This window comes from Berghia stephanieae, chromosome 10 (assembly GCF_034508935.2).
Source record: "Berghia stephanieae isolate SIO BIC M18660-M18661 chromosome 10, UCSD_Bste_1.3, whole genome shotgun sequence".
Taxonomy (NCBI): domain Eukaryota; kingdom Metazoa; phylum Mollusca; class Gastropoda; order Nudibranchia; family Aeolidiidae; genus Berghia; species Berghia stephanieae.
Genome location: NC_088369.1, coordinates 39,902,828 through 39,914,074, shown reverse-complemented (window position 1 = coordinate 39,914,074; position 11,247 = coordinate 39,902,828).

Sequence of the window (11,247 nt, the reverse complement as noted above, 5' to 3'; positions counted from 1 at the left end):
AAAATCATCTGTCGGAGCAAAGTGTGGCTATGTGATCGAGTGGTATGACACTCGCTTTCGGATCGGAAGGTCCTGGGTTCGAGCCTCGCGCTCGGCGCATAGTTGAGTCCTTGAAAAAGGCTCTTTATTCACTTTCTCTCATCGTACTCAGGTGTAAAATGAGTACCTGGCCGTTAACAACGTTGTCTCTGCCGGAAAAAAATGTAATAATATCGCCTAACAGGCGGCATGTCCCGTCCTACATGTTAAATGTTGTGTTGACCAGGGATCCCTTGTAAAACGCTTTGAGCACATTTAGTGGATATTGCGCTATATAAAGCTCAATTTAAAAAAAAGTAATTTGTTAGAGTCATCTGTCGGAGGTGATCTTGCTATTCCCAAATCTCTTCCCAAATTCCACGGCACAATCATCTCGGATTTCTGTCGTTTTCAGCTGCTGTTGGTTTTTACGAGTCTGTCAATGTTAGCGACATTTTGTAGGTGATAGAATAATGATGACGGAAGACTGGAATAACCCAGGCGTTAGCCGCAGTGCAGCGACTCAAACTGAGCTTGGGCGAGGTGGTGACTTGCTCAATACCAAACAGTGCAGGGGGTAATCGAACTCGGTACCTTTTGGGTACAAAGCAAAGACCGTACCGCTTAGCCACGCTGCTCCAGGGAAATGCAATCTCTTATTATAATGCTTAAATCTGGAAGAAGTTACAATGAATAAAAGGTAGAATAGAAGATTCGATTTAATTCAAAGAAACCAATTATTGAGCTTGAGCTTGTCTGTGTAAACATTTCGGGTTTACTCTTTTTTTTTAATGAGCTATTATATAGGGCAATAGCCTCTAAATGTGCTCAAAGACCTTTACAAGGGGTCCCTGGTCAACAGCAACATTTAACATGTAGGACGGAACATGACGCTTGTTAGACGATATTACAATTTTTCGGACAAAGACAACGCTGTTAACGGCCAGGTACTCATTTTACACTTGAGTACTGTGAAAGAATGTGAGTAAAGCGCCTTTTCCAAGGACTCAACTATGCGCCGAGCGAGGTTTGACCCCAGAACCTCCCAATCCGAACGCGAGTGGCATACCCGTAGACCACATAGCCGAACGAAAAAAAAAATAAAATAAACGATGATCATGAGATAGCAAAAACGAATGTGAGACGAGAGGTTTGTGCTTTAAGATGAATTTGAGACATCGTACTATTGATGCTCTCATTTAGGTAGAATACTCACTTACTCTGTCCACCAAATAATTTGTACCAACACACAAAACTAGTGTAACCTTTAACATCTATAGTCTTTTAGTCACAGCTAGTGAAAGAGTCATGCGAGGTACGATGGATGGTCAAAGAAAAGTAATAGGGAATGAGATTAGCGGAAGAGTAGCGTCCCTTGATTGGACCTCACCTTACAGAGATAAGGTCAATTTGGTTTTGCACATGCGTCTCTCTCGTCCTCGCTTTCGGTGAAGTGTCTCAAGCCGCTTTCACCGGAAGCGAGGACGAGAGACGCATGCTCACAACCAACATGACGTTCTCACTCTAATGACTTTTCCGCCGGTGACGTCCAATCAAGGGACGCTACTCTTCAGCTAATCTCATTCCCTATAGGAGGACACAGGAAAATGTGACTGGATAACAACATCAAGGAATCCCGACAGGATTGGCGCTGTATGATCCGAGAGAGAAGGCCAATGAGCGAGATGTGTGGCACCGTGTTGTGAAGGCTGCATCCCGCAAGTCACCCCCCCCCCCCCCCCCCCCCACAAACACAACCATCCGGGCATGGGAATGAGAAACGAGCAACGAGACACTCTTAAGTCAGAGCTCATCATCCAACTGACGATCTTTAAAAAAACGATATCAAAGAGCCCAGTGACGTCACTTTATGCACATTCAATCGCCATCAAACCAAGGACAACAACAACAACACACACACACACACACACACACACACACACACACAATTTAGTGATGCAAGGGACACAACTGTATTAATAAGTGAATCAATTCAAGCCTAGCAAGAGTTACGTCCCTTAACTCTGCATAATTTTTCCCCTTTGTATCTAATAATAATAATAATAATAATAATAATAATAATAATAATAATAATAATAATAATAATAATAATAATAATAATAATAATAATAATAATAATAATAATATCGGGGGTCCAGATAGCTCAGTTGGTAGAGCACTCGCTTCACACGCAAAGGGACCGAGATCGATCCCGAGTGCAGTCGAGATTGTTTTTTTCTGATCTGGGCATCTGGGTCTGTTAGATCTGGTGAAAAGTACTTTACGATAGACTAGCGTCGTATCCAAAGGATAGCAAGCAATTGCTATACTCCGTTTCACGCTATAGAAGTCAGGATAAACTCCGACTCCATGGGCCTAATGGCTCTGAAGGACTAGAAAGAAATAAAAAGTCACAAATTCATTTATTGTTTAGTATACAGATAGTTCGAAGATGACGTCACTTAGGTCTTTGTTATTGTTTTTTTTTGCCATCCGCGTTTATGAGTAATGCTCATGAACTGTATTAACCCGACTATTAACGTTCATGGATACACACAGTTTTGTGTGTTGGTCCGTTATACTTCCGGATGGCAATGTTATGAGCTTCTTAGCCAAGCGCATACTATCTATAGATAGTATGCGCTCGGCGAAGAATTTCATAACATTGCCATCCGGAAGTATAACGGACCAACACACAAAACTGTGAGTAGCCATAAACTTTTATAGTCTGGATAATGTCATTTAGTGAGAATTACTCATAAATGTCGATGGAAAAAATAAATAAATAAATAAAACAATAACAAATACCAGAGTGACGTCAACATCATTCTATCTATAGAAATGTCCGGCTAACATCCCGAGGTCCAGATGACATTGCAGAGATCTTCACATCAGAAGTTTATAAAGATTATCCAGACGATACCGCCATAATATTGACCTTGTCACTTTAAAATAATTATCTCGTTATGTATTTAGCCCTTTACAGGCACCACTCGATTTGTGTCCAACCGCCACCAATGTGTATTCTGGCGGCTTGAACCAAATGCCAAAAATTGAATTTCAGAACTGCGTTTTTTTTTGTTTTTTTTTTGTTTGTTTTTTTTTTTTTGTTTAAATAAAACTTCTACTGGTTAATAGATAGAATGAAGTTGACATCACTCGGGTCTTTGCTATTGTTTATTGCGATACACATTTATGAGTACTTCTCACTAAACTGTATAAACCAGACTATAAAAGTTCATGTTTTTTGTGTTGGTCCGTTATATTTCCGGATGGCAATATTGTGAACTTCTTAGCCAAGCGCATACTACCTATATGAGTTGAAAGAAATTCAGTCTCGGCGTCAAAGGGTTAATAGTGAGCGGTCACTACTGGTGGGAATGTCGCCTTTGACCTCAACACATCGGTGTCATTACTATCTATCGTTCATTACCACTGACGTAAGGTAACCAATTAATGGTGGAGTTCAATGCATAGGGATTTGCAGGTGATTAAAATATTATGATTTATACCGTCAACGTGAAAAGGTAAGTCAAAAAGTAATAATATTCCCCCCTTGTAATGAGTACCTGGCCGTTCACAGCGATGAATCTGTCCGAAAAAATTGTAATATCGCCTAACAGGCGTCATGTCACGTCGTACATGTTAAGTTTTGCTATCGGCTAGGGACTCCTTGTAAAGCGCTTTGAGCACGTTAAGTGGATAATGCGCTATATAAAAGCTCAATTTGATTTAATTTAATTTAATTGAATTGAATTTAATTTAATTTAATTTACACATTTTGTGGTTTAACTGATCAGATTATAGCGACGTGTATTATATTATTCAGGTCTGTCATCCGAACGAACCCACAAATGGACGGGCCTTGTTTAACATTGTTGTAATGGACAATATTTTGTGTCATTTTTTTTTTATTTTTAGATTTCCATTACAGCAATGGGCCTATAATAAGGAAGTGGGTTATCAGACCTGCAAATAAGTGCACGTCGGGCGATTGAGCGTTTTATCTCATGAGTTTAAATCACTTTAAATAACAAAACAAACAAACAAACAAACCAAAAAAACAAACAAAAAAAAACAAAAAACAATAACAAAATTTTTGGGGGAAATTCTAAAAATAGCTGATGAGGGGAGAGTTAAATCGGACCTGCCTAGTATTACGAAAAATTCGTAATTCTACAAATTTTTGGCTCCGGCTGCAGAGCTTCAACTGTGTCTTTGACTCAATAAATCTTACTGAATAGGAAAGTGTCATTCCTTACAACCTATATATATATATATATATTTATGACTTTGGAGCATCTTTTGATCATGCTGGGGGCAAATTATACTTTGTAAAGCTATTTTGATAGTAACTTATATCATTTTCCTTAGATACTATGAATTTCTGATATTTCAAATGGCCAGCTCTGGTTTAAAGTGAATATGATCATAAATAGAAAATTGGACTGTATAAAAGTTGAAGAAACAAAATTCGCGCAAACCCCCTCCCCACCCCCCACCTTTTGTTTTTATCAATGAGGGCATTTGTGACCCCTCGCCTCAAACCAGTATTATGTCAGGATGATTAAGATGCTGGCAATTCTGTATATTTTAGGCAGAATCATCAGATTTTAGTTTGAGTTCACATGTTTTATTGAGGAGAATGAAAAATTGATATTTCAGGGTGGCAAAACCAATAATTCATGTTTTCTTTTGGACCAGTTTAACATTATTTTGACTTTTTAGCATTTGGTTCATTCTGATATAATAACGTTTTGAGACGATGGGTCACATTTATTTAACTCAAATTTTATAAGTTATCTAAATGTGTCAGTGCTTGACATAATCAGTCGGATTGTGAAAAATTTGGATTTGCATTTCTATTTCATTTTCTGAAAGAATATGCTCACATTTTAAACCTCATTTGAAGTAAATCGGGTGATTTTTCATGAAGTTATGGTCAGATGAATGGGAAAGTTATCCTGCAACTTTTCTCAAATTTCATACTTTTTCAACTTGACTAGCTGTAAAAAATATTTAGAAGTGAAGTTAAGCTTTGATTTTTCCCGATGTACAAAAAGAGTTGATTTAATCATTTAAGAAATGAACTCATTTTTTATTTTAAAAATTGACCTTCTAACTAAACTTGACAATATCTCAGTTCAAACCTTTTCACCATCCGACTGATTATGTCATTCACTGTAACAAATACTTTATTTAAATAAGCATTTTAAAGACTCCCTTCAACATAACAACGTTTTGAGACGATATGTCAAATTTATTTATATCAAATGTTATAAGCTAGCTTAAACTTAATCTTAAGCATTTTAACACTCCCTCCAACATAACAACGTTTTGATACAATGCAGATTGTCAGATTTATTATAAAGACTCTTTACACATATTCTCTTACCGTACTCAGGTGAAAAATGAGTACCTGGCCGTTTACAGCATTGTCTGTTTGAAAAAAAATTGTAATATCGCCTCGCAGGCGTCATGACTCGTTCTATATGTTACGTGTTGCTGTTGGTCAGAGACCCCCTGTAAAGCGCTTTGAGCAATAAAGTGGATTTTGCTCTATATAAAAGCTGATTTTTATTTTTATTTTTATTTTTTAAGAGCCTCTTCTAAGGACTTACTATAATTTTATAAATTATCTAAAACTTAATCTTAAACCCCCCTCCTTACAATCCATAGGAAAATGGTCACATTCGTTACGATGCAACAACAATTTTTGTATTCTGATATCCTTTGTACATCACAATTATAACGAAAATACTTTGCTGTAGAGATAAAAATTAGACACTGGACAATATTATGTATAGAATGTACTTGTTCCTTTTCTGTTTGAGTAGAAAAAAATATATTTGTATGTTGGGTCGGTGTGAAGTTTCAGGGACAATTCTGAAAGGAGAGAGTTAAACATTTTAAAGACTCCCTATATAAATAATAACATAGTTTTGAGACGGTTGGTCTCCATTGAGTGACCTGGTGTTGGTACCACCGTGTGTAAGAACCTCTCCATAATTTAGCAGTCCACTGTCACAGGACAGGTCAGTCAGTCAGTTATCACTATCTAGAATAGCTATGGAAAGTTATCACTGTGTAGTATAGAGATGGGTGTGATGATCGTGGTGATAATGCAGGAATGATATTAGTATCAGTGATTTGAACTGACTACACTGATAAAGATATGGACAAAATATGGTCGGTCTTAAGGACATGTTGGTTATCCCACATTTTACAATGGTTTCGACAAAATTGTTTGACCGCATTCTTTAACATGTGAGACAGCTATATTTTAAAGATCATACATATTTTTTTTTAAGATTTAAAGGTTTAACATGAAACGCTGACAGCGTGTGCTGAGTGAAACTTGGCTTGGACTTCTTGCAAAAAAATGAGAGAAAGTGATTATATGATTTATGAAAAACAATGGGATATCTTACCTGTCCTTAGAACCGTCCATATAAGGCTATGTGTGCGGCTAGTGGTATGACTGACATTCGCCTTCGGATCGGAAGGTCCAGGGTTTCGACTCCCGGTGTGAGCGGCGCAAAATTGAGTCCTTAGAAGAGGCTCTTTTCTCACATTATGTTGCCGTACTCACGTGTAAAGGGAGTACAAGGCCGTTAACAGCTAATTGGCTTCCTGGCTCGTCCTCCATGTTGAATCGGGACCCCTTGTCAAGCGAGGTGAGCCCGTTTAGTAGATATTGCGCAATTCTTATAGATAGTATGCGCTTGGCTAAGAAGCTCACAACATTGCCATCCGGACGTATAACGGACCAACACACAAAATTCTGTGTAACCTTGAACGTTATTAGTTTGGTTAATACAGTTTAGTGAGCATTGCTCATAAATGTGGATGGCAAAATACAATAACAAAGACCCGAGTGACGTCAACTTCATTCTATCTATAGTCTGGTTAATACAGTTTAGTGAGAATTACATGTGGATGGCATAAAACAATAACAAAGACCTGAGTAACGTCATCTTCATTCTATTTATATCTAAATTGATTTTAAATTCACCACAAATTTTCTCCACCAGTAAAAAGGAGGCACGGGTGGTAGCGAATCGGCGTCTGTCGAGAACCTGCCTAACGGCAAAATCGCTTCATCAGTGGGGACTTTCCACCTGTCCAATATGTACCCGTTGTGGTAACGAGCCCGAAACCGCAGAGCATCTAGTTGAACGGTTTGTTGTAACGAAACTTCCGGGTGGGTTTGCGACGGGACACGAGTGTGGTAAAGAATTTGCTGATTGGGTCGATCGACATAACATAGTAGTGTGAGCACCATTAGAAGCTGCTACCACAAAGGTAAAATGTTTTGCTCACTTCAAGTCTGATTGCATGGCCAAACTCATTACATTCAAGAATACCTTGCAAGGTTGGGCGTCAATCTCTCTTTGTTCACAAATATTTAGAAACACATGGCCACGAGCTGTTACTAAAAGTAACATATCCAAATCAGATTTATAGATAGTATGCGCTTACCTAAGAAGCTCACCACATTGCATTCCGGAAGTATAACGGACCAACACACAAAACTATGTGTAATGTTGAACGTTGATAGTCTGGTTACTACCGTTTAGTGAGAATAAGTCGCAAACACGGATGGCAAAAAACAATAACAAAGGCATGAGTGCCATCATATTCGTTCTATCTACAGAAGATAACTAACGCCCCCAATCATTGATGGGTGGAAAAGGAGGTCAGTAACCCCACCAAATATCCGTCCCAGAGGCTCTATAGGGATTTGAACCATGTCCGTTTAACATATAAACCTGTGCTCTATCAACTGAGTCATCGGGCTTCCATATTTTATTAAGCGTAAAGTGTCTCTTGCCTTGAAATCGAAGCAAGTTATATAGTAGTAGTAGTATCGTATGGTGGGGTCACACTTTCAGATCTGTCGCGTCGAGCCAAGCCTTGAATTCATCTTCAAATTTGTTAATGGTTTCATAACCTCCATTCAGCTTGGTAACAGGACAGTGGAGCACAAGGTGATCTACATCTTGGGGGTCCGTTTGGCATTTGGGGCATTCTGTTGAGTTGTTTAGACCCCATTTGTTCATTTTTGCATGTCTGGAGCGTAGCCTATTTGCAGCCACACAGTGTTTCCTACCAAGCTGTGAGCCTGGAATTTCATTGGTAGGGTCTTCAATAATTTGGCCTCCTGTTGGGGCATTATTTGCCCATTCTTTTCTCCATTCATCAGTGATGCTGTAGTAATATTTCTTTGAGAGGTAGAAAGGGGATCTGGATTTTAATCTTGAGCAGGTAGGGGCATTTTTGTAAATTTCGCACAGAGGGGTATCGTTGTTTTGTTCTGCCTTTTGAATCCACCTTTGGTTTTGTTCCTCTCTTCTGAGCTGTGGTGGTGCAATTCCACTCAAGACTGGTAGCCACTGCACTGGGGTTGACTTTAGGCACCCTGTGATGGTACGCATGGAATCCCTTAGCTTTGTGTCAACTAGTTTGGTGTTTTTACTTCTGGCCCATGCTGGTGAACAATATTCGCCGATACTGTGACATAGGGCAACGGTGGATGTCCGGAGTACAGTCGATGAGGCACCCCAGCCTGTCCCTGCCAGTTTTCGTATCAGGCAGTTCCTTTTGCCAATTTTTCGGGAGGTTGCTTCAAGGTGTTTTTTGTATGTCAACTGTCGATCCAAAATGACTCCAAGGTATTTAGGGTTCTGGTCAGATGGCAGTGATATGCTATTGATGGTGATGTTTAGTTGTCTTTGAGATTCTCTGTTGTTTAAGTGGAAAACTGATGATACTGTTTTATTTGTGTTCATTTTGAGGTACCATTTATCAAAGTAATTTTTCATTTTGGTCACATCTTGGCATAGGGTAGTTTCTATATCATTCCAAGATATTGATTGGTATGATAGAGCCCAGTCATCAACGTACCCCAATTTCATTGATGTTGTGTTTGGCATGTCACTGATATAAACATTGAAGAGTGCTGGTGCAAGAACTGACCCCTGTGGTACTCCGTTCTTTATTCGTTTGACTTTGCTTGTTGTACCACCTAGCAATACGTGAAATTTCCTTGGACCAGTTATTTGAGACAGGAGATTAAGGATTTTTCTGCATTTGATAATCTTGGCTAATTTAAACATAACCGCCTGTCCACACTGTATCGTATGCTGCTGACAAGTCAATTAGCACAGTTCCAGTTTTCATTCTTTTCTGAAAGCCTGCTTCAATATGGGAGGTAAGAGCTATGACTTGTTCTGTTGTGCATCTGTTTTGTTGGAACCCAGCTTGTTCTTTTGGGATAGCAGTTTGTAGGGCTGGTGTTATTCTTGTTAGGATTACTTTCTCAAGCAATTTATATAGGCAACAAAGTAGGGATATTGGTCTATAACTGGAAGGATCGTTCGCTGGCTTGTTTGGTTTTAGGATAGCAATGATTTTTGCATGCTTCCACTTCGGAGGGTACTTTCCCTTATCTAAGATATCAGTCATTGCAGTAGACAACCATTCCATTGCGTGCGGTCCAAGGTGAGTGAGCATGTCAGGGTAAATACCATCCACTCCTGCAGCTTTGCCGTTTTTCATAGTTTTCAGAGCATTTTGAATTTCATTGGGACTGATAGGTAGTGTCCACATTGACCCATCTTTTGGAAGAGAGTTAATCATTCTGTTATAGTCTTTCCTGATTTTATTTTCGAATGCATGGTTTGGGATATGTTGACCTCTTTGTTTGATTTCGTTAGCAACTTTGCTTGCTTCTATGACTGGTGCAGTGGTGGTCCTATTCTTGTCTGGGTCTAATTTTTAAATCAATTTGAAAGCATGTCTGCTTGAGTGTTTCATGTCTAAATTTTCAACAGTTTCTGTCCATCTTTTTCTTCTTTCTTCTTGGAGGGAATCTAATAGTTTATCTGTTATGTCTTGGTCTAGGGTCTGTTCGTATTCTTTCAGTAGGTCCTCGCTTGTTTTTGACCAGCATGGGATGTGTCACTCTCTTACTCCTCTTGGAATATACATTTGGAGCTTTTTAATATTAACTTGCAAAATCTGTTAATGTTATCAAGTGATGCTGGAATTCTTCGACAGATTCTTTCTATGTATGCGGCATATTCCTCCCACTTCGCTTTCCTAAAATTCCATCTTGGTTTTGGTATGGCATGGGATTTAGTTATCTGTATACCTGTTGTTAGAATGACTGGTCTGTGTTGGCTCTTTGGGAAGTCTGGCAGTATTTCTCTTGTTGTGGCAAGGGGTGTCCCATTTTCATTTTTTGTTACGCATACTAGGTCAGGTGTATATTCTTTGTTCTATCGTGCTGATTTGAACGTACCACGTTTGTTTGGATCGTATAGGAGGTGAACGTCTGCCTGAGAAGTCCATTCATGTAGTTCCCGGCCAAGAGGGTCGGCTTCTTTGTAGCCCCAATTATTATGATGACAATTGAAGTCACCAATTATCAGAGCAGGATGTTGAGGATGTTGTGTAGGAAGGTTAGTCCATTTCACTGTAGGGGGTTTGTAGATATTAGTAACTTGCAGATCACCGACTTTAATACTACTTCTTTGGGTACCATTATCCTCAGTTGTTCCTCCTAAATCTACAATCAATTATATTGGGCGTATTAAGTGTTCAGGTGACAAAACTCTGGCCGGCGTTATGTCCTTGGATAAGGCACATTACACGTAATATTCTAATCGGCACAGATGTGAATGAGTACCTGGCTATAGGCAGTGATGGATATTGCAAGAGTGCTAGTGATATAAAATGTTGTATAACAGGTGACTTGTATAGTGTGAAATGTAGAATTGGTGCCATGATGGCCTGCTTGGGAAATAATCGAAGCAATGTGAAGCGTATTGAGCGTGGTGACTTCGTGGAAATGCACTATCGAAGATGGCGTCACTCGGGTCATTGTTATTGTTGTTTTTTTGTTTTTTTTGTTTTTTTTTTTTGCTATTCGTGTTTATGAGTAATTCTCACTTAACTGTATTAACCAGACTATAATGTTACACATAGTTTTGGATGTTGGTCCGTTATACTTCCGGATGGCAATGTTGTGAGCTTCTTAGCCAAGCGTATACTATCTATATTATGATCATTAACATTTAAAGACTTATTTATGATGTCCTCAAGCGTATAAGTACGACCCGAGATGTATCGGGACATTCACAGTCATGTGATGCCGATCAGCAGTGACCACAACAAATAGTTATATTAATAACAACATTAGAGATAAAGTGTTCCTGATCTTGA